The following is a 25,755-nucleotide window of genomic DNA, read 5'->3' as shown; positions in this document are numbered from 1 at the left end:
GCATGTATTCAGCATGCAGCACTGCTTCAAAAAACCCTGCACAGATGTTGACATACGTCATGCTTTCTGCACGCCAGTGATTCTCACATTAGATTCTGTTCAAGTAACACACGCAAAGTTTAGCACAAACAGAGCTTCCTTCTCATCTGTCACTTCAAGGAATGGAGGTCAATGACCAGAAGGGCTGCTGATCATAACTGTTTCTCTTTGATATGATTAATCATTAATCAAGCTTGACCATGAATGACTCTTCAGCTGGTACGGGAAGGATTTCCTGAAGTAGTCAAGCACATAAATACAGAGGGAGACTCTGTATTATAGGATTCTTTGTATTATATAGATTCTTTGGGAATTCCCACGAGTATTTGCACTTTCACATGCTTAAATATTTTTCACTTCTTGTCTCAGAAATGAAAACTAAAAAGCAGGAATAATAACTCCCAATTCAAAATGGGAAACAGTCCAACCAGTGGTCCTTGGAGCTATATAGACTCTTCAAAGGTAACTGCAGTAAAAAAGGAGAATAAAATTATTTTTAGCAACACAGTAAATTGAAGACATCTCTGGATTCATATGTACAAAGATTTTATGAGTACAAAGGTGGCATTTTTACATTGTTGTGTTTCAAAGTAAAGCCACACTTGAAGATCAGTTATTGCTCTGCAGCCTAGAATTTTTCCAGTAAGTAATTTTAAAGAATCACCAACATGCCCCACAGAAAAACCTTTTAGAATTACACACTCCACTCTCTAGACCCTTACTGCTCCGCTCCTCAGCCCTCAGAGTTTCTCATATATGATTTTATTTATTTATCAACTTGGAAGTCATCACTGCAACATTAAATAAGAAAGAAACATGAGTCAAGGAAAAATGGCAACATGGTGCCCTCAAAAACAAGCCAGGAATCAGTGTTTGCCTGTGTTATTTAAAGGGCTTCTAAAAGCTGTTATTAAAATGACAGAGTCACCCTGGTCAGATCAGCTTAGTTTAAATACTCCTCAGTCAATTTTTTTTTTCTAATTTTGAGACCAGAAATCTCTCTTCAATTGGAAAAATCAAGCTGCTTTATTCTCCCTTGTGGCCCATCATCCAATTATTCAAAATCTGCACTAGAAAATAGCAAATATTGTTGCCTATAACACACATAGCAGGAGGGAATCCAGCTCTTTGCACCAGTATTACTGGTTTTGCAGCACTGACAGTCCTAACTTCTTGTCCTGAGTCAGTAAGACCAGCAGAAATGCCTGAAGGACAAGGGGGAGCATGTCTATTGAGTAAGAGCTGCCTTTTACAGTCACTTCTCTGACCATAACCACATTTCAAATTGAATTTTGAAACATTTATTTTGTACACTCCAGCTGCCAGCATAAAGCAGCAAGTGTTTTCTGTTTCACCAAAGAGTGAGTTGTGAGGTTCAGATCCAGAGCTGAACTTCACTGGTGTCTGGGGGTATGTAAAACCACTTGATCAGGCCAGCATATTCTTAGACTACCAGTCCCAGCCCAAGGGGAAGTTTACAAATAAGATAAACCCAGTTTTAATAAGATGAAGCCAGTTACTGCTTTTCAGATGATTCTTTCTTTTAAAAAGGTTGTGAATGAATAGTCATCGAAGTATTGGAAGGACTGAGCCTGAAAAACATTTTTCTGCCAGAAACCTGTGGCCATTTCTACACTGAAAATAGCTGTCTATGCACCATTTAAGCTTAAGTTACAAGCGCTAAACTGTCTTGTTACACATTAACTTGCTGTCCTGAGCAAAAAAAAACTTCAGGTCTGCATCTCAGCTGGAAAATTTTGGTGAACTCCAGCTAATTCTTAATCCCGTTGAAATCTGTTCAAATAACTTGATTAATCATTTCAACTTTTTGTGTGCTGCTGGTAGCACTGAGAAGTAACATGCTGATTAAGTACTGTGTCAAAAATCATGTCTTCAGCAAGGATTAGCAGAAACTCTCAACTAGGGGTGAACTAAACGAGCTTTTAAAATACCTCTAATGCTGCAAACTTGTAATAAAACAAAACCCAGACAAGGCTCACATGTATAGTAACTGCACAGACACATCTTTATTCACTCACACCTTTTGGTACTTCTTACTTGAAGTTCCTTTTCTACTTGAAAAACAAAACCCCAAGTACATTTGCGGATTGACAGACAGGACTTATGCATGTGACAGCCTTCCAGGCAGGCACAAACCTGTAAGAAAGTGTATGAGAGGACAGAGGCAGAAATAGTTGAAGGTTCCTGGAATGGATTGCGATAGAGCTGGGTCCCTTGCCAAAGAGCCGCTGATGTGAACTTCACAAGTACAATATATGTGACTGTGACAAGCCCCAAGTTCAGGACATTTCGAGCTCCTTGGCTATGAATGCAAGTCTTTTGAAAATCCTTCCTTGGCCAAACAGCCTCAGAAGCCAGCCCATAACTTGGAGCCAGGGACCAAATCAAACAGAGGGTAGGAAGGGGTACTGCTGCAGGTTTCTGACACCACAGCCTGCTCTCAGTGCAGCCCCACACTCAAACCACCCCAGGAGTGCAGGCTGGTGCCACTGGTCATGGTCTCAAAGACCTCGAAATGCCAGAATAGTATGCAACAGTAACTAATTATCAGTCTTTTGGAAAGCAAAACCTTTGTGGCTCATCTGCATGAATGCAACCACAGTAGCTGCAGCTCAGCTTCTCAAGCTCTGGGAAAGTGAGAGATGCCCGTAATAGCAGTATGCAGGTCAGCAACTACTAGTTAGCTTTAATTGCAGACAGCAGCTCTGTTGCTGCAGCAGCAAGGGCCTACACCCTCTGCTTAGAGACATAGCAGATAATCAACTCCAGGCTGCTTTAAATGCTTACACACACAGCAATTGCAGCCATTTTACATTCTCTGACTGCTGGTAGCACTTATTTTCCCCAAAATCTGCCTTTCTTATTTGAACACTTTACTTTCCATCCTGTTGAACCAGGCCTGGCCCTGGTACAAAGTGAGATCAGTCCCAAAGCAGTGCCATTAGCAATACATATGATAGCTGTCAATAGGGAGTTTTCTACTGACTGCTGCGTGCAGTTTAACACTCGCTAGAACATTACATCTATCTGCATGTTGTAGCAGCCAAGTTGCAAACATCGAAATTGCTGATAGAAATACTTCATGTTTTCAATAACCAGAGAAAAGTGACCATTTGGTAAACAGAAACAACTGCAATTAGCTTTAAAAAGACAGACCCAAACAACTGTGACTGATCTGATTAAAGTACAACAAACTCAGAGTTGACCTGATATAACCTGGTAAAGTACTTCTCACTGAGTCATTCTTCACATTTTACCAGAACAGAATCTACAGGAATGGTCTGTTCATGGTTGCTGGGCTGGGTTTTTTTTTCCCCCCTTCCTACAGCTAGAAAATCTTTAAATGAACTTGCTCCATGACTAAATGTAGACAGGAATAAAGGGTGGAAATAAAGCCAGCTTGATCCACATGCTCTCTATGGTGAGAAACTGCCTAATTGGCATGTGGAATACATCAAAGCAGCCCACAGGTCTCCCATTTGCTAGAGGTCTCATATCTTGGCTTTCTCCAAAATGCCTCTCTTACCATTACCAACTGGAGAGAAGAGCAAACCTCCTAAAAGGGCAGAGTCAGCCTCCCAAAAATCCTTTGGCTATTAAACCTCATGCAATACTCCTGCTATGGAGGGCACACACATTCCTTCTAGAGGAACTTCTTTTACGAAGGCACTTCTTTTATGAAGCTGTTGTGGGATGTTTTAAAGCAGAGCCCTACACAGCCCAAGGTAACCCTCACCAGAGCTAGGGCTGCGGGCTGCTGCAGCACTAGCCACTCACAAGAAGGGCTGGCTGGAAGCTGCTGGCATCCTGCGGAGCAGAAATGCTCACCTGAAATCCTCCTCCACAATCCACAACTGCCTCATCGCTTCCTTTCTGCCTCAGATAGGGCTGTGCAGGTAACAGGAATGTCTGGGCAGACACTGGCCTCTAAAGGGGGAGACACACCCCTAAAGAGCAGCTGGTAGTATTTCTGCGCCTGCTGTTCTTCTCACCTTTTCCAAGTTAGAGTTTGCAGGAGATGTGGCAGTTTATTTTTTCCATAACCACCTTGAACAAAGAAGTGACATAAACTTTAGCTGAATGGATTGCAGATGGTATGTGCTGCTTTACAGCTAGCATCTGTGTTTAGAAAGCAGATAATGAGAAGATAATTTCTGTTAGTAGTTTAACACTAAGTAACTGTGTCTTCAAATAAAGACTTCAACCTCAAGGCTCTGACTCATTATAATACATGACACAGATAACTACAATGATTAGACATAAGAGTTCATCACCAGTCCTAATGGACTACAGCCAGCAAAACTCATCATTTTACTCAGATCCATATTTAAAGACATCACAAAAAAGTGTCTTATCTAACTTTAAAAAATATAATTGAGTTTTCTACATATACTAGGTACTTGATATAAATCAACATGAGTTACCACAGCATGACTTGACAGTCTTGATCATCAAGATATGCTAGGATCTATAGGACTATTAACTTAAACTGAATTTTGATAATACTAAGGGAAAAAAGGGATTAATTTTACAAATGAAAAAAAATCTTTTCTAAACCTGCTGGCTTAAGCATAGATTTATAACCCCAGAGAGTGAAAGCCCAAATGAATTCACAGATTTATACCATACCTTTAACTTCAACTGATTCAGGACCTATTAGCAGCAGAAATTTGAATTCTACATAATAATATCCTTTCTCAGAAACCATAGCCAAATCCTCTTGGATGCTGAAAGCTAGGAAATGACTCATTCAGTATAAAGTGGCATGACAAGGTCCAGGATCTGATCCACCCAGGTCATACCAGCATGGTGCCTCTATCTCAGCAGAGAGGGCTTTGTGGCTCTCGTAGAAAGTCTCCATGTACACGATCAGCTATCAGGTTTTCACTATTTACATTTTTCTTTGTATATAACAATCTTTATCACTTTCTGAAATATATGAACACTACATTTATAGTGTTCATCCAACACATGATCATTTATCTATTTCTTCCTCAGTGAAAATCTATTTAAGTATAGAATTTAAAGCTCAGCTTCCTATTTTCCATGCACTTTCTGCTAGACATTTAACATCATTGTTTAAATCTTCCTTGCAGACCTTGACAGAACTGTTTTGTTACAAACTTAACATTGGTACAAGTTACATGAAATGCTGGCTGAGCCTGTTCAGAGCATAAAATGATTTTTATAGTCCAGCGGCTGAACTCCGACCTGGCTAGCAAGAGTGAAAATTCAGGGTAATTCCACCAAATACAAAGGGAATATGCTGTATTTACTTCAGTGTAAATAAAGCGGGAGTCTGGCCTCATGCAGATACTTCTTTTGTTGTCTGGAGGCCACAACAGTTTGAGTAAACAGTAAGAGGGAACAAAGCATCCAAGGTTTCTGCCTTTGCTCAACAGATTCAAGGACAAAGGTAAGCCCGGCTCTCGAAGACCCTAAGCCGTATGCGCTCAGTTTATTCTTCACTGAAATACAAAGACAAGAGTTCTGAAAGGCAATTAAAATTTACCAACACTGCTGTTGAATGGACAAAACCTGATAATTCCAGCCCTTAATATTTTTTCTATTTCTGTTTCATAAAAGATATGCAGAAATGTCACAGACTCAATAACTTATATAATGCAGCATTCTGGCTCAGTGCAATTTGCTTTGATAAAATCTAGCATTTGCATTAATCTAAATAGGGTTCCCACCAATGCATCTCTGTCAACAAAACAATATGGACTTAGATTTATATTATAAGGTCCGAAAATCATAGAATCATAGAATAGTTAGGGTTGGAAAGGACCTTAAGATCATCTAGTTCCAACCCCCCTGCCATGGGCAGGGACACCCCACACTAAACCATGTCACCCAAGGCCTCATCCAACCTGGCCTTGCACACCGCCAGGGATGACGCATTCACAACTTCCCTGGGCAACCCATTCCAGTGCCTCACCACCCTAACAGTAAAGAACTTCCTCCTTATATCCAATCTAAACTTCCCCTGTTTAAGTTTGAACCCATTACCCCTTGTCCTGTCACTACAGTCCCTGATGAAGAGTCCACCCCCGGCACCCTTATAGGCTCCCTTCAGACACTGGAAGGCTGCTATGAGGTCTCCACGCAGCCTTCTCTTCTCCAGGCTGAACAGCCCCAACTTTCTCAGCCTATCTTCATACGGGAGGTGCTCCAGTCCCCTGATCATCCTCGTGGCCCTCCTCTGGACTTGTTCCAACAGTTCCATGTCCTTTTATGTTGAGGACACCAGAACAGTACACAATACTCCAAGTGAGGTCTCACGAGAGCAGAGTAGAGGGGCAGGATCACCTCCGACCTGCTGGTCATGCTATCACCTGAGGTTCTGTTTCAGCATCTTTTTCCTTTTACCTGTGTTCTGTTTAAAATTGATTCCTAGAATTATCTGCGATACTGCCATGTAATGATACAACAGTCAGTGTAAGCAATGGGGTAACACATCCTCTGTTTTCAGAATCCATTTCTTAAGTTTTAGTACCAGTTGTGAACCACTTTTACATAAATGAGCTCCTGAGAGCCAGACTCTGGCCTCTGATTCACATCATTTGGACAACGCGCAGGTTTTGTGAGAAGAAAAGCTTTATTGAGCATAACAAGTTGCCAGAGCTCTTGAGTCAGGCTGCTGGCCATGTCAGCCACGAGACTCAGTCTCTTATTCCTGACTTCCTCACAATACCTTTACGGCTCCTAAAACACAGCTCCTCTTCCACTGCTCGGCCTGGGGGCGAGTTCTGGGTTAACTGGGTCCTGAGGAAGCTACCCAGGAGGTACCTATACCCGGCTGGGATCAGGACTGCTTCCCTGCTGTGCCAGGACACAGCGCTCAACACTGCCTACCCTGGTTTTACCAGGCCTCTCCTGGGACAGAAGAGGACCCTGGTCATTTCTGACTAATTGCTTGGCTTGCCACACATGCCAACCATTATTATACATGTTTGTCTGTTTGTATTCTGGGCAGAATTCCCCACTGCATTTCTTCAGTGTCATTCCACTGCAATAAGTAAAGCCAAATTAGAACAAAACTGGAGTAATACTGTTGTGAAATCGGGCTTGCTGCCTTCTAGCACACTTCAGACACCACTGAGAACTCCTATTTTGTACCATTTATAAATTCTCCTCTCACTCTTTACAGGAAACTTTGGTTATCAAGCTGCAAGCCTGGCACTAGCAAAAGTGAATCATTCCATTTTGTTGGGAATAATTAATGATGTGGTACCAAAGTGACTTTTATTATTATTTGTAATGCAGTCAGGCCTGGGTAGCCTCTGGCCCAGACGAGTGGCCCACTGTGGAAAAGTTGTACAGTGACAGGACAAAAGGCAGTCAGCTATCCCTGCCATTGCTAAAGGTCAGAACTTTTACATGGACCATGCTAACAATTTGGGGGAATTTAGCTGTTGATAAGGTACTTCAGTGATAAAACAAATGTCATTATCACTTAGCGTGCCCACAGCACTATTAAACACAGAACTCAAAACTTGTAGAGGGAGGAAATGGCTGCAGTTTCCATTTTTACATTCAGAGGAACTGAGGGACGGGAGGAGAGAGACAGTCCCAGCACAACTAATGCCGAGCCCCGGTATCTCTTGGCACAGCGTCAGTTACCCCTGCTTCCTGGCCAACCAACAGCAGCAGGCACTGGTAACACTGGGAGCACTGATAATACCTGGTATCTGGAAAACACCCACCAATTTCTGGAATTCAAAACAATAGTTTCTGATAATTCAAACACAATTTACATTACAACTTGGTAACCACAGCATTATCATAGGCTTCTATGGTAAGCAGATACCACTCTGGCAAAGTGACTAGGCAAATCTCACACTATGTACTTCCACAAGATGCCTCATTCTCAATGAGCAACACACCAAAAAAAGACAGAATAAACCACAGACAAGTCAGAAAAAGAAAGCCATCTAATCATTAACCCACAGTTTTCTGTCCAAAGAACAAAACTGAATGGAAACCAGTCCTCACATTAAAAGCTATTCAAACCTAGCAAGTTCTATTTGCTGCAGCATCTACCTGATTCAGAGATCCTTTAAAGGCCTGTATGCTATGCACAAGTACACAGGGCTTAAAACTCCATCTATTTGCCTGTTTAGAAGACAGAAAAATGTGAATCATATGCTCCACAACAACCCTGGAGATGTGAATCTTCCTTAATGCTGGTCTGTGCCCCGTGGCCATCATTTTGCCAAATGACCAACCAGCAGTGAACTTTTTGAACTTTCAAGACCCACCAGCACTGAACTTAAAATGCTCTAGGCCTTCAGCACCTGACGATTTGACATGGTTCACTGTGGTCTTCATTAAGGTCTCCACTTTGTGACAAAGTTTTTCAGTAACTTCTCCATTCAGGCTCATACACAGATCTTCATCTGGAGGCTGTGAGCTTTCCTCAGGTCGGATACCAGGGCTGCAAACTAAACTGTAGCCAAATATTTCTGTGCAGTGAGGGCACGCCATAGAGCATTTGTAGTTATACCCAGCACTAAGAGAAAAACAGCAGCTTAAATCATCTGGCTTCTACTTCAGAATAATTTTAAAGCCCCATAATAATGGTTTTCTATGCATAGATTGCAGAAATTGCTGCTTTTATCAATGAAAAAAAAAAAAAAAGCAGTATGAACATTTTCAGCTGTTCAAAGCCAAATGTAGTTTTTAAGCATTTATCTTTTTGGACATTCCAGCTTAAGGGTAACAGGAATAGAATGTGCAACATGCAGAAACTGAATCACTTCAGATGAAAAAGAGGTCATCTTTAAGGCACTAGCATGTAATTCCATGGTTTTTTTGTTTATGACTAAATTCAAGGGTCAGCTAGAATACCCTGCACTTCAGAGCTAATGTCCTCTGAAGTCAAGTAGCCTTGGTATTCTGGGGTTACTTGCAAGTAAGAGTTATGACTGCCTTTGTGAGATGTTACCTTGCAGGCAGCTGAACAGCATGTATGTGTGGGCATTACATCTCTCTTGAGTTTCAGCAGCTATTTGTTGTACACCAGCATCCTTGAGACCTCTCTGGTTTGCCCCTTGCAATCAGGACCAGCCACTCCCGACCTCACAAAGTGCTTTAAAGGCAGTCACATAAAAATTGTGCTTCCAGCAGTTCCCAGAAGGCTGAGAGACCTATTTCCTCCCCTTTTCCCTCCACTTGACACAAGTCTGGTTATTCCACAGGCTAGGAGAGCTATAACCGAGCTCTGAGTGCCAGTTAACTCCTCGTATACCAGCATCAATATAAAAGTTTTGGTATGCTATGCTCTCATCTGCCAGCATCTCGACACAGATGTGCGTGCTAGCCAAGATGACATCAGTCTTTAAGTCTTGCAAATCATCAGCCAACACACATTCAAAACCAGAGCATTAAATATGTGGGGGTTTGCATCACTCTAAGCAAACAAATCCAGCTTTCGCTTTACCAACAATTTTGTCTAACTGAAAAGGAACTTCTTACTCCCCTCTTGCTGCCTCAGGTGTATTAATTTTACAGGCAGGCTGGAGCTGACTTTCCATCCCCCACTTGAGTAGAAGCTTTAGTACAAATACTACATTCTTCTGGCCCAAAGGGAAATGCTTGCTGCCTGCACTTTGACAGTTGAGCTGCACGGCACTCTGGGAGAATTAAATATGGCACAGTAGTTCTATTGTTTAATATTATTAAAACTGCTCGCTCTCTTGTGATTCTGCAAGATCCCAGAGTGTGGCAATAAGCACTAATCTGTTTCATATCTACCAGCTAGTTTTCTTCTTTCTAGTGGATACCACTTGCTAGTTTTATTTTAGAGGTGACTACAGACATATCAGGATACAATAGATCTCCATCATTATCAGTTTTATTTTTTCTTTACACACATGAATTTCAGTGACAATTTTCTTTGAACCATCTGGATTTGAGCAGTCTGACTAAAAGGAAGGTCCAGTTTACCAGGAAAATTTCCAATTACTTTATGTCAAACAAACTTTTCATGGCCCTATCTACCAATACTGTAATTACCACAAATAGACCAAGCAAAGCACAAAAAGTACAGCACAAAAATAGCATAAACCACCCAGTGGATCTGCTAGGCTTCCTAGAAGACCTCTATTTTGTCCTAAGCTTCCATTTGTTAAGGAACAAACTTGCTTTTTCTATTGTTATGAATAACCCATCGTTTGCACTGGCACAGTTCAGGCTTTACTGACCATAGTAATTTTTATTCTCTCCTGCCATCCATTATCACAAAAGCAACATTTCCCAAGCAGTGTCAAATGACCTGCAGCAAACTGCTGTCAGATCACAGCTGGGCAGGCAGCAAGCTGAGATTTCCCCTCCAGACCAACTGAGAACTGCACATGAGCTCCCGTCATTGCTTTTTTATCTTACACATCTCCAGTCTTCACATATGTGGGCATCCTGGATGGGCCAGCTGATTTTAGTCCCCTGAGACTGGATACTGACAGCATGGAGCTGCCTCCTTCTTCTTCTTCCCCATTCTTCCAGCCATCTGCCACACACAACAGCTTTACATAGCTTACTCAGGTGTCTGTGAACCTGCTGGACACCACTGGCATGTGGTGTTCTGTATGGTCCAAAAGGTGTGCTCTGCCCATCTTAGGTAAGAACAAATTCACTTGTGCTCTGTCCAATATCCTGCTTGGGACCTGCTCTAAAAGACAGCAAAGATGCAGTCTCCAAGATGTGATTTCACAGGTAGAATAAATGCCAAGTCAGTGGGACAGAGGCCAGTACAGTGAAAGAGAAATGTTCCATAGTGGTAATAAACATTTCAGTATTCTTATTTATTGAATGCAGGTTTCCCAGGATGACTGCAACCATCTATTGACATCTGAGAAAACCAAAAGAGAGGTTCTTGGCATGCAAGCCTTTTTTAAATAGAAAACTTTGTCTCCATTAAATGAAGACTCGAGATTGCAGGAATATTCAAGAGGTCTTTTTAAAAATGACAAGAAGTTTACAGTAGTGCATCCTTCTTTCACCCTAAGGTTTAGCATTAATTTTGCTGGTTCACGCCAATGACCAATCCAACAGGTTAACTCCAGGCTTTATCATAATGAGGAAAACAGACAAATGGATTCCAGGTCTGGGGATTCCTTCTTTCTTTTGACCACTTTGAACTTCACTGGCTGAGGGGATGACTGACTGGTTTCCTCCAATACAGATGCCTCTTCATTTCTGAGGACCTACAGGGTAGTTCGAAACCTAACACTGGTTTTCTGCTCAGTCTGGTTCAGTAACACACAGTGCTTCTGCCAGCCCACAGGCTCATTAAGTATTACATGCTCGGTAGATGGGATCATTCTTTTTCCTTAAGTACAGTAGAACCTTTTTACAGTTCTGCCAATCCCCTAAACTCTCCATGTCTTTAATGAAGTGGAGATTTCATTATTATCAGAATTGCAATTAAGTAGAATTTGATACAGCAAAGCAACTTTGCATCCTGATTCTCTTGTAAACAGAATTTCACTCTATCTATCTGGACTTGGGGTAGGCACACTCCATTTTATTTAACTTAGAAAAAAATCCATTTGAAAAAGTAACTATATTGTTATATATAGTATATACAAAGCAATCTCTGCACATTCTGCCTACAAGTAGCAATTCCTTTACAAAAGTACTGCTGAATATGCCAAAGAAGACACTGCTGCTGTAAAATGAATTATTAGCATGATTTTCTCTCTAGAAATACACAAGCAATCTATATGTTGTCACCTCCTAATGAAGTTTCACGGGACTAAAGCTGTGGCAATCAAGGTCTCAGTAAAGCAGTCTCCCATGAGGCAGCTCTTTAATAAACAACCCATCAGCAAGGAAGCCCATAAAGCACTCTGCCACAGTAGTCATTAACTGGGAAACAAATCCTTCTGGATATCAAATATTCACTTAAGATGAAATCCGGCCCACTGTAAAGTTCATTGACATGAGTACTGTCTAGATATATTCTCTCCAGGTACACTGTATTTCTCCAATAAAGTACAAGGACCATAATTATGCAGATAGTAATCTATGGATGTCAAATAGCCTCATATAAATTATTGAGATTTCCAGGAAAGAGAGACATTATCTGAGATACTTGCATCAGATACTTTTTACCAGTTGTATGATGGCGGTGAAACTTTCACAGACAGTCTTGCTGCAGTTACAAAGCTTGAAGGAAACATTTGGAACATGCAGGGATAAGAACATGGAGTTAAGCAGAAAAGACAGGAAAACATGAAATAAATCTGTAATTTAAACATGTGTATGCAAACTGCATAGTCAGATAAATGCTGTATAAAACCATTAACTCTTAGGAGCAGTCAGCTAGCAGTGGTTAAAAGGTGCATTTGGCTGAGCAGATGTGGACGTTGCATGTGTCATTTGGATAGCGATTTTAAAACAGTGCTTGTTTTCCCTATAATGTGGGTAGGATGTCAGGAAATCTTTCTCAGAAGCTTTATCAGTCTCCTCAAGTTACAAGTCCTCAGACCCTATAGTGGGCCCTTCCACAGGGGTGTATGAACACCAGAGCACTGTGTGTGATCTTTGAAATATGCAGGTTCTCTGCTCCCCACAGCAAGGACTTAAAATGTGAGCAGAGCAGAGTCAGGAGTAGTGCAGCAGAAGTTTCTCAAATATTAGGACCACCTTCTGCACAATTTTATTGACACCTAAATCTATGGGGCTCATCTAAAAAGGTCTGATGTTGTAGCTGAGAGTCGCACACTTGACCTACAATAGGAATCGTGCTGGAGCTGTGTACACATGAGGAGCCTGGACCACTCTGTCACATGCCACAGAGCTCATGGTGCATCATTTAGTTGGGCAGCAATATCCTAATTTCACTTGGATAACAATGATGAATTAGAAAATGCAGCTACAAGAAAGATAGAGGCTCCACTTAGTCATTATATAATGAAATGGTGTCAACCTGTGCAAAGAAAACTGGCATCCACCCAAAACCAATCTCTCTTGAGACAGAAATTCTGGCATCTGACAAGATGGAAGCTCATTTATTCTGTTTTGTAACTATCTGAAATATGTTTCCGCCCTCAACATTTTTGCTTTCTCACTCTGCTGTTTTTTCTAAGAAGGATGCAATGGGCTTAGGCCTTCTGCCGCGAGCACGAAAGCTTTACGCCAAAGAACAAACAAGAGAAAATAGACAAAGTCCTGTCTGGCGACACCAGTAATAAGTTCACAGTCACCATTTCCTTCTTCCTCCCCTGCACCAAGTGTTTCTTCCCAGACAGTAATCCAGACTACTGATAGCTCTGGCAGGGAGCTTTTACCAGAAATTTTAGCAGGAAATGTTAATTTGCAAGCCTCGGTGTCTTCCCCAGGGGAAGACGCAAGTATCTGTACAACCAAACCACGGAGCCCCAGAGCTCCTCAGACCTGCCTGCAACACACAAAAGAGAAATTCCTTTGTATCTCTAGCAAAGCTGAGTAAAAACCAAACTGTGCTCATTTATTTTCTTTTGCCTTTTTCCCCCAAGCAATGAAATACAAGAAGAACATCCAAAACAAACAGAAAAATTCTATTAATGAAATATCCAAGCTAGCGCAATTTCATGGCATAATTCCGAGCTCAGCTGGATTTCTAGGACACAGAACCTTGCTGGAAATTTGTAAGACTAGAATAAAACAAAACCATTGCTATGTGTGAAAGTCCTACTGCATTTCTATAAAGCAGTTTAGTGGTAAAGACAGCCTGTGTGAAACAGTAAATATAACACATACATTACAAATAAATTCAATATCAGGGATAAATAGTTTTCTAGTATAAAGTCTAATGTCTCATATAGCAGACAAAGGATAAAACAGACTCACTTTATTAACAGTTCCAATAAAGCTGCAGTAAAACTACAGGTCACTTGGAGAATAAAAAAATATAAATAAACCTATAAATTCATTAAAAATTGATGTAGATTGAACTCTTGATTCAGACAGATCACCTGATTTCTTTTTCTTCCTCTATGAACTTTGAACATACAGATGTAATTACTTATTACAGATGTAAGAGAGAACAGTGTCCTCGATTAGGAAAGCTTTTATCAATCATGGGAAGTTTCATTTGACTTGTTTTACATTTGCATGTTCCTTTGAGTCAGGACAAATGTTCTTACTACATTCATATGTATGTGGTTAGCAGATATTTCTGCATCTCTTTTGTCCTTATCCTCTAAAGACAAAACAAATGGTGTGCTGCTAAATGTTGAACTTTGCAATTTTAGTACTATGTTGCAACAGGAATATATTTTGACTAACTCTATGAGCCACTAACATGTACAGTCTAAGCATCTATCATGAAACACCAAAGTTCTACTTTTTTTCTTCACTGCTTAATGTGAACCAATAAGTTGAACTCTGGATGACACTGAATATACTATGAGATGCAAAATTTTATCCAGTTATACTTTGTAATCTAATTTTGCTAAGAACATTCAAATGCATTCCAACAAAATAAACCTTCTGTGAAACAGCAGGAAAATATTAGAGGTGGCATCAAACCACTACTCTATTAGACATAAATTACTCACAGGATGTTCCCCACAAAACAGAGTAACAAAATTTGCAGGCCACAATATGAGGTTGTACCCAGAAATACTTTCCAGATGAAGCAAGCAAGATTTGCAGTGGTTTCGTGACACAATTGACAATTTCCTACTATTGGAAGAGCAATTCTCTTGTGCGTTTGCTTGCACACCTCCTGTTCTGAGTTCAGTGAGCAATGACAGCTAAAAAGGGCACTCATACAAACAGAAGGTCCATCACGGCTCTGTGTCCTTCCATCTCTGTGGAGCTGGCCCTGAGTGCTGAACAGCTGATCACCTGTGAATCATTTTGTCAGACAAATCTAACGCATTGCATACCAAGCGTGTGTGACATTTCAGCCTCATGCCCCCTCTTTATTCTTAAATAACACAATCCGGACACTGCTACCCATATACTCTTTGGGAAGAAAGTAAAGGATGTCTTGTTTGAACCACAAACTAGTAGTACTTAAAGCATTTAAGATTGATCTGTTTGTTTTACAAGAGAAACATGCCTATTTGGGAATAATATTTTGCTGATACTGTCAACATGGAACTATGGATGCCTCAATTCCTACCCCACATACTACATTTCTACTTCAGACTGCATTTTAAGACAGAATTTCACAGTGTTAATGACAACTTAGTAACTTAACTGATGATTTTGCTTTGCAATTCTCTCTCATATTTTTAGCCCATTCTATGATTTTTAAATCTGCATGGCATACAGAGTTACCAGAACCACCATCTGACTGGCTTGCTATTTTTTCTAGAGTAAGAAGAATCTTTTGGCTCTGCCAGTCAATAAAAAACACTTCTTCCCCCAAGTTCAACTTGGAGAATTTAGTTACAGCCTTTACAAGGAGCACTATGCAAATCAGTGTTTCCCACGTAAGCAGCTTTTCACAGTCTGCAGCAAGAAACACCTTCTGGTAAGTACAGACCTATTTTTTACAGTACATGATAACATGATTTTCCTCTTGTAATGTTCCATTATTTCCAGAATTTCTGTCATACAAGATTTTTATTTTCTTTTTAATCTAGTGATTACTGTTCCGTCACTGCAGTGACTAACAGCTGTTTTCACAACACAACTCTCCCAGGTTGGAAAAACTGTGTCCCTTTGACTGCAAGCTGCTGTCAATGGTGAGAGCATTCATTTCACTCTCTGTTTCACTTTCTGTCATCTAACACAAAACTGAACAACTGGAACCTCAAGCTGGTTATATCAGCACTCCAGGAGTCAGAGGCAAACATCTGGAATTTATTTGTTAGAAATAAATTGGATTACATATTTTCAGGAGTTTTAGCTTGCACCTGTACTTATAAATCTCCATGAGGGCAAGTTATGAATAAATTTAATCAGGAGCAGGACGCAGAAAGCTGATTCTGAGCCCTTCAGTTCAACCCCTATCAATGGCTCCAGGAAGAAGGCCCATACTAAGATGCCCTGGAGGCACAATTTGTTCCGAGTTCTCCTCTTCCTCTGGAGGGTAAGGAATACACCATATTAGGCCTTTTGGGGCCCACCAAGCTTTCAGTGCAAACCTCCAGACAGCTCTGTAGAGCAGTTTGGATGGCAGAGCATGCTCTCTTTGTCCCCTCTCCCCAATGATGGTGTGCTTTATTCAGCCTTACAGTCCACACAGGCTACTGGGAGTTTAGTCCACCTTTGCCATGGGGGAAATGCAGCCCTGAAAGTTACTTCTGCTGTCTGTAATGCCATGAATGATTCAAACTTCAGCAGAAGCTGTGAAGGGGAATGGAAAAAAGGACAAGAGGAATTTAAGAGGGCAGTACTGCAAACAGAGTAGTGATGTGGGGGGCAGAGGTCAAAAGAATCAAACACCACCACTATTATCTGATAGGAGGGCACAAAGGTACAGGATGAACCTCTGAAAATGAGGAGGGAACAGGGAATACACAGAGAGGAAGACGGGCAGGGGAGAAACAAAGAGAGAGAAGCCCCTGCCAATTGTTTGGATGAAGTGTTACCTTTGCCTAGGCACTGAACTCATTGTCTGCAGCCGTCTCCTTTCCTGCTTCTTTCCTGAGCCTCCCTGTGTGCAGACAAGTGCTTGCTCCAAATCGGAAGGTGACTGATGTGAGTCCTGTGCTATGGGCAGGTCTACACTATATTCAACTTCACCATTCTTACCTCTGCAGAGTACAAGTTTTTCACTGACTTTTAGTCTGTAAATTGACCACATCTTACCCAGCTTGGCAGCCTGTCTCAGGGAATATTCATATTTAGGGATTGGTATGACCATAATGAGACAATCCCATTGAAAATGCAACCAAACACCTGGTGATGAAAAGCAAATTCACACAGGTATCCACAGCCGGAATGAACTGCATCCAGATCATTACATACTGACTATGGGCCACATTAGGGATGCAGAATGCTGGAAGAACAGGAACTCTACTGGGTGGGAACCAGTTATATTCCCTTCTGATCATAAAAGAAGATACTGAGAAAAACAGCTTTTTTTTTTCATTTCTGCACAGACCCAGGTATGAAGAAGTCAGAAAAGACAAAGAGAACTCAGCATCTCGATGAGGTGACAGACCACATGCTCCACACTCAGTACTTCATACACTCAGACTATTTTCAGTTACTGAAAACATTACTGGGACAGTGTAGTGAAACTGAATTTAGCAGAGAAAAGCACTAGGCAAAACGTTCTGGCTTAAACCTTAAAAAGTAAGATGAACTTAACCTCCCCAGTGGTGAGTCAGTTCCTTATATACCTCTCCAGCATACCCTGTTGTCTGTCATCAGATGTTCCCTGACTTTTTCACTGCTCTGCAGGGCAAATCCAAATATTCCGAACTGCATTTTTTTTTATCTCTTTCTGTTTGGTTGCAGTTGTTTGGCTTCGTTTTTTTGTTTGATTGGGTTTTGCTTGTTTATTTGTTGTTTTAATAAAGGACCTTAGAAGATTTCTTACAAGAACTGCTTTCATGAAGCAATCAGCTGCTCTTTGCCAAACACACAAGCTCTTTGGAGAAAGGAAAAATAGGGTTTGGAGACAGTAACTCTGGGGAGAGCCATCTGGAGTATGTCATGACAGACCTACAGAAGAGGTATAGCTCAATAGCTTTAAGACCTGGTCCATAAAACCCCACCACTTCAAACTGTAATAGTACTGTACAGTAATGGCAAGAGAGCAATAAGAAGTGATGTTGTACTTCTTAGGGCACTAGAGAGACATTTTTCTTGATGGCGGGAATCATCCAGGTCTATTACTGTAGGCTTTCAGCTGCTCTGAGAAAACTGGGAGCTAATGATGATCTTAACTGAACTGAAACTTTTAAAACTGCTTCTCATATCATATAAAGACTCATCACCGTATTTATAATGTCCTGAGCCTTAGGCATAAAAACCACTGCAAATAAGACGAACTAATGAAGACTCAAGTACCATAAGGCAAACAGCGAGCCCTGTGAAACCACTCACAAGGTAGTTTCTTTTTTGCAATAGGTGCTTCCTCTTGCTATGGATGATAGGAGGCTAGCATGATGATGATGATGTTAGTATTATTGACTAGAGCTGCCCCAAGCTTTGTCTGGAAGAACTGTTGAGCTGAGGTCTGCTCTGCTCATCACTGATTCTTGTCCAAGTGGAAGTTAGTAACCCTGTGGCACTGGCCAAAAAACAAGCAAACCAAAAATGTGAGGGGATCAGACCCCAGCAGAGTTTCAGTACTCCTGAGCTCAGCAACCAGACTGCTGTGCTAGCTAGTAGAGGAACTAATGATGAATGCATTGTTGACAGTTCCTCTGTCTACAGAATTACAGCATTAGCAGCTTCACAGTCAACAGCTTGAAGAATGTTTTGCAATACCTGGATGGAAGTGTTTTCACACATACATCATACAGCACCACATTATAAACTATTTCAGGCTGTTCCAGGAAGATATGAAAACACACTAGTGGGGAAAAAAAGAATTCAAAAGCCATTAAAAAAAATGCACAACCTGAAACAAATGTGGGTTTTTATCACTGCTCGGTATTTAAATTGTCAGCTTTATCCTCATGGTAAGTAGGCAGCTCTTGTTCACAACTGAACACCTACTTTATTTATTTAGCTACGCTGCATTTAACCTTACATCCTGTCTGCTGGGTGCATCCGGCTCCACAGACCTCCATGCAGCAAAGCATTAGCATGAGGTGGGGAGGCTACTTTCCACAAGCCAAAAAACAGGAAATTTGATGACATTGTTCAGTGAGCAGACGTCAGCAGAGAGTGATACCAAAGAGTAAACAACTTCCTAGCAGCAGCAGACAAATGGGCCGGAACTACTGGAATCCTGTGATGTCTGGTGTGTTTTGCATGAAAATTACTGTCTCAATGAAACAGAGAGAGAGCTTCGGCTGATGCAGATTGGGGCTGCTCCCCGGATATCTAGGAACTACACCAATTTGGTCTGTTTAAGATCTGACTCCAAGTCTTTACCTTTATGATCTTTATGATCCTGAAAACATAATTTTTGAGAATTCATATTGTTGATATTCTAAATATTTTGTAAATGTTCTCATTATTTTAAAACGGCTGATTTAAATAAAAAGGATAAACTTCAGTAAACGGGAAGCAATGTTAGAAATGCAGGCTCCATTTCATTATGATCATACTACCATCAGTCTTACACATACATACCATATATATACACAATAATATATAATATTATTGTTGAAATACTTCTATATGAAGGAAGCTCAGCACTCTGCTGGTGGAACCAAACAGTAGGCATGACATCTTCTTTCTGGATTTCTGTGTTTGCTTTGTGCAATCTGCTCTCATATTTTCCAGCTATGGGCAAATGTCAAATATGATCTGAAAAAATAACCTGTCAGCTAAGTGTATGATGACTCAAAGACAGGTTATAGCAGACAGAAGAGAAGCGTAGGGGAAGACATTTTTGCTCTAACTGAATGTCATTCTGCTCATCTCTGCCCAGTTTCAAGATCTCTTAACTGCAAGTAGTAACATTTGATCACTGACCACAAATGTGGAGCTTCACTACTCATTCCAATCAATCGAATCATGAAAATGTCACCCTCTGGAAAAACTCTCTTCCCCACTCATCTATTTGTAAGAGACCACTGAGGCATATCATCATTCAAGTCCTCTTTGCCTTTTCAGCTATCCCTTTCAAAGTGATGTAGAGAATTAAGTCACGTTCTAAACAAGTTAGCTCTTAAATTCTTGATAAACAGTCTCACCAGGACCTTGGGAACCTTACAGAAAACACACAGGGATGTTCCCCAGGAGAATGCAATTTAGGAGGTACAATCCCAGCACTCTCCTCTCACCCAGGTATCCCTCCTAGCCAAAATCTAGGCAGAACAGACTCTTAAGATGAAAATAAGCAGCTAAATTTAGAGCTGTTCATGAGACTGCCCTACTCTCAGTAACAGAGAGAGGGAACAACAGGAAAGAGCCAGATGCTTCTCAGCTCTCCTTGCCAAATTCTCCTCTCCTCGGAGACAAAAAATGTAGTATGTAATCCTGAGGAGGAAGACACACCAATAACCATGTCAACGCTGCACTCAAATGAAAAGGCAAACATACTGGGCCAGATCTATCTGCAAAATAATTCTAGCGATATGAGCAGACTTTGTTCTTCCTAAATACTGGCAAGTAGCCACAGGCTTACAAATGGCTAGACAAAAATACATAAATAAAACCACACATCCAAAGAGCAACAAATGCCAATAAAAAACAGCAGGTCTACAAAAACCCCAAAGCTGCTTCTCATTTCTCACTCTACCTACATCAGGATTTTACTGGTTTCAATTAATCCGTCATTTCAGCAGAATATGACTTTGCACCAGTTCTGTGATTCTTCCCTAACTCTTCAGTTTGAATGTAAGAAGGGCTTAGAAAACAAACTCCTCTCTGAAGCCAATCAGTTTCAGTCCTCCTCTATCTTTGATTACATGACAAGATTAAAAATACATACATTATTAGTAAAATCTTCCAATAATAAGCAAATCAGTCTGTAGTAACTCCAAAGGATTTATCAGAGAATGATATTCACCTAGGTGTGCCAACAATGTCAAGAAGTTAATCTTGTGAGAAGACAGGTTTACAGCAAAACTCACATGGCTTCAGGATGAAAACATTATTTACCACACTCCATTTCCAACCTTCCACTCCACTAAGGCTCATGGCTAATACATGTCTAGAGAAAGAGACCTGGCTCTGACCTGCAGCAATAGCGATGACGGTGGTGTGACATGACCCGAGTGTCACATGTCTACACAAGTCTGTCATCTACACGGCATACTTATTCAGGGCCTTCCATTGTTAAGCACTGATTTATATCAACAGAGGTGAACATGGTGACCAAAGGCAGACAGCACGTGGTTTTAAATAGAAATGAAACTATGGAATCCTATTGTGTGCAAGCACAGAAGCGAGAACAGCATAGGAAGGGTGGGTGGCTGTGCTGAGCGATCTGCTGATAGAGGTTACTATCTCTTCTTGATAGGGTCTGGCAAAAAGGACAGTAACTCCTACAGGATTTCCCTCCCCATTTTCAATGATCTGAGGCCCCAGACTAGCAGGTATGACACAAATACAAAATGTTTTCCAGTTATCTCTACAATGCCATATCACTGAGATTGATTTTGCAAGCCAAGCCACCATTTGCAGCTTTTTCCTGTGCAGCTTAAGTAAAGAACTAATTTTAACTCTCTGTGCCTGGTGTATGTCGTTATCACCTACATTCAATTATTTTTTTATGTATGATTTTGTTCCATGGAAGTGTATTTTGAAATTTTACTTCTACAGGGCAGTATAAAAGCACCTTCTAATCAGATTAAACAAGTATCAGAAACCCAACCTAAGTTTACGGGGGAGTTAACCTGGAGACCACTAGCTGTAGTATTCCCTATATTTTACACCTATTTTGAGTCACTTTATGTTAAATTAGCAAATGGACTAAACTGAAATATTTTCTGATGTAAAAAGAGTACTTGTCAAGAAAAACGAGAGCTCCATGGGTTAGATGCACCTACCATTCGCCCATCCACAAAGGGGAATGTGTTTCTTACAGGATCACTGCACAGTGGTAAGCTTTGTTTCCTTAGAGATTTTGACATATGGCTCAAGTTAGACCTTAAATTAGAATATTCCTCTTTGAATTGAGAAATGATCTTTCTGTGCAAATGAATAGTGTATTCAGTGTGAATAAAGCTTCTGCTATTGCACAGTTCATCTTATCTACTGATGTCATTTCCTCTTAGCTGCTTCTGTAATATTAATAATCACCATACAGCCAAAGAGGTCATATACTAGGAATGTATACATTTAAATTCTTCAGCATTGCAGAGGAGTTTGAACAAAAGAAAATCAAATCTATGTTTCTGGCTGAATGACTTGCAAGGAGATGGCATTATACCATTTAAAGGTGGGTATAAAGAAACCTGTCTACTTCAGGGAAAAAGACTCCAGGCTGCAAGAGAAACGCAACAGTTGAACATAGAAAGGAAAATCACTGATGAAGAGTGAACCTAACCATACTTAAAAAGCAAAAAATGGTCATGAACAAAGTAATCATGCTGATCCAAGCAAAGGATCACATAAAGATTTAATTTATGGGTTCAGGGTGTTTCGGATGCACTTCTTGATAAGATAATTTTTGTCTAAAATGACTTTCAGCAATGGCTTCTCTTTTCCTGAACAAAGTGGAGCAGCTTCCTGAACACAACATTTCAGCAGTCAATTCCTAGTTGCACAGACACTTGAAGGATCCCCACTTACCTGTCCAGCTGAAAAGCAAGAAAGAAAAAATGCAGGTGGAGAAAAATTGATGTTTTTAAGGAGACTGATACCTTTTAAAGTAACTGCCTGCTATGAACATCCTGGAAAATCTCAGACTAAAAAGCTGGGGTATCATTTTTGTGGACATTCTTTCTTGGTGGGACATTCTTTGACATCTTTGATTTATAAAAATCCTTCATGTCTCAATATATAATTCAGAATGAAGCATTCTTCTCCTTGAAAAAAAAAAATAACTTTCTAGTAAAAAGCAATTGTTTCTACACAGAAAATTTAGAAAGCAGATAGAATACTACATACAGAATGCAAATTTAAGGAGGAGACAAGTTCTAGGGTACACTGGAGTGAAGAGACATTAAGGGCAGAAAAATGAGCTCTTGAGAAATGGTGTCAAAACATAATAGCTGGGAGCTTTCACGACAGGGTGATAAAGAAAAACCATGAGTAAGATCCAGTTAAAGAGAGCAGTGATCCCTCACAATATTAAAGAAGCAACAATTTCTCCACAAATATGGTGGGTTTATGTTTTTCTTTGGGTGAATATAGGTCTATGACATAGACACTCGGCTCTTACGTGCTGGAAATAATTTTAAGTATTCCAGAGCATGGAAATACTCTTCCGGGAGAGGTCCAAACACTGATTTGAGAAGGTCTATAAACCAAATAGTATTGGATATGATTTTCTTCCTCATAGTACTTCAGCTTTATGTTCTCCCCATAACATTTTCTTTATTTCTTCACTTGTAAGTGCCAATGTTACCAGGTCTAGAATTTCTTTAATGGATCTGAAAAGAATTGATCATTCCCTCAAAGGCAGGGTTCCAGTTCCTGGGGTCATGTGACTGCATGAGAATGTGGTTTTCTTGGCAAAAAGGTTACTTCTGCCTCTTGCAGTTGCAGATGAAAGTTTGATTCCTGAATGTTCGAACATCCAAATGTCAGCAGAGAACCAAAATGTACTGGGAGTTAAAAGGAAAAAAAAATAATTCCCAAGCTTAGTGCATTTTTTTTCTGTCTGGCGTAGTGATTTTTAATCCCCTAGAGCTGTCAGTACTGCATTAGCACAGCAGAAACGGGTTACAACTGCTGCACGACTTCGATCTGAGCAAGAAAGGCATTAAGTGCAAAGCGAAACAGGGTAAAAGGGCAAGGATCAGCCTGATTACGTCCTGTGCCCAGAGTCAGACCCTCAAGTCAATATTCAGACAGCTCTCTTCAGCACTCAATTCCCAAATACAGGACTGTCACTTTTCAAATGAGACATACAACAGGAAAACCAGCATTTTGATTATCACATGTCTAATAGTCTCAGATGGACAGAAGTAACCTGAGCTATCATGTATCATAAAGAAAGACCAAAGGCAGAAAGAGCTGGTTCCGTTGCATGCACTGGCAAAGCAGCAAACACAGAAACAGGTAAGCCAAAACAAAATGTAGCCAAAGATGAGAGACCATCTGCACAGGGCAAAGAAGTTGGTCAATAATTTACACTACAAGAAAAGCTTATACTTTTATACTTTCACAGGGCTGAACATCCTACCACAAAGCTAGAAGGCCTCTGCAGAGGTTATCTAGATCATCGTCTGTCCCAAGGCAGGATTAATATATTTATGTCACCCTTAACACATATTTGCCTAAGCTTCTCTTAAGCTCCATGATTCCCTCAGCAATCTACTGAATTGCTTCACTGTCCTCTCTGTTTGGAGGTTTTGTCAACTTACAAAACTATAATATTCTCTATAATTAAGGCTGAACATAATATTTCTTGCCCTATTCACCATGGAAATGAAAAATGTGTTATTCCCTCCCACTCTGTAGCAGCCTTTTCAGATTTGAAGGCTGGTTAGTTTCTAGAAATAAAGGATTTATTTTCCTTTAAGTCAAATCATTTAAAACCAAAAAAAAAAAAAAAAAAAAAAGGAAAAATCAACACACACAAGTAAAGGTTGTAAACATTGTTATGATAGCTGTATAAGGTGCAATTTGTGAGCAGTAACTCAAAATAGTTTTAGCACAACTTATGGCAAGGATTACAGAGGGATGCAGGCACATACAGATAAGCAGCTGGACACAGAAAATGTATCTGATGATCCTTACCAGTTGAATCCCAATTTCTAGGAAATGCCTAAAGAGAGTACAGGCTCTGACTTAAATGGAAACTATTCTATTGAAAACCAAAGCCATGCATCTCCACCGAGAAAGGACCATGCCCAGGGCAACACACAAACATGTCTTATTAAAACTAAGAGAATTTTAAGTCAGGTTTGTGTGTAAGTGCTTGCTGAATCATGGCTTGGTGTTGTACACAAGGAAGTTTATAATACACATTCATATTCAATCAGACAACCTAGACATTAGAGGAATTACATCTTGCTTTTAGGATTGCACTCGGACTGATTCTGTCAATCCCCAAAGAGAATTTCACTGTTTGTTACAACAGCTGGGATTAACTACGTACTCTAGTAAAGACACTAGAAATCCTAGCAGGAGGGAACAGTATAATTACATTTCTCATAGATACTTTAGGATGAAATACAAATCTCAGTGCCTACTTACATCTCCAGAGCACAAGAACTCACAAAAGCAATTTTCATAGATTCATAAAAGGAAAGGGAAAAGCTTACTGGAAAACAACAGACTAGCCACACTTATCTTCCTCAATTTGAATGAGGCTCTGGCAAACCAGAAAGTATAAAGGAAATAGTTGTGTAATGCCTAATGACTGCTTAGAATGGAAAAATGCTGCTTCTTTTATCTTGGCTTATTATAAGGGGATGGGTCAGAGTACAACACAGCTTAAATTGTGCCTATGATCAACTGGGTTTTTTAAAAGCTGTGTGTACCTAATTTACAGTATCAGGTTAGCTGTCAACCATGTTGAAAATAGAATCATTTCTTCTTGCTAGGAAGTTGTGGGTTTTGCCTTGTAACACAAAAGCAGCAAATTTACTTTTTTGCAACCAAGCCAAAGAAGACAGGGTAAGTATTCGCTTGAAACAAAGAAATAAATGCAGCTACATCTATTTGATACTGGTAAATCCATACCCCTTCTCTTTGTCCTCTGACATACATTAAACAACAGCTGCAAATCACATGGAAATTGTCAGTATCGTATTCTTCCAAAGTTTCCCATTTTCACGTATCTCACTACCATTGGAGCACACCATGCAGGCAATGAACAAGGTCTGTGTTTCGCTAAGTGGAATCTAAGTGGAGAATGTTCTGCTGTCTTTACAGTCACTTCAGCATTTCATCCCAAATGAACTGGGTCAAGATACTGGAGGAGGTTTCTGTTCTGAGCTTTGCCTTTGGTCTCGTCCCCACTCAGGAGATGCAAGACATGTGCCTCTCCTCAGTGCAGCTTCC

At 40.4% G+C, this 25,755-nt stretch overlaps 1 protein-coding gene across 1 annotated transcript in view; it reads right to left on the bottom strand.

The window, feature by feature from the left end:
- The window catches only part of PDE8A (phosphodiesterase 8A), a gene marked incomplete at its 5' end in the record, with an annotated part of 120,139 nt that overhangs the window by 33,669 nt on the left and 60,715 nt on the right, over positions 1-25,755 (bottom strand). The window lies entirely within an intron of this gene.

Source organism: Psittacula echo, assembly GCF_963264785.1.
Source record: "Psittacula echo genome assembly, chromosome: 10".
In the NCBI taxonomy this organism is placed as follows: Eukaryota; Metazoa; Chordata; class Aves; order Psittaciformes; family Psittacidae; genus Psittacula; species Psittacula echo.
Note: the sequence above shows the minus strand (reverse complement) of the source record. Positions and strands in the feature narration are given on the sequence as shown.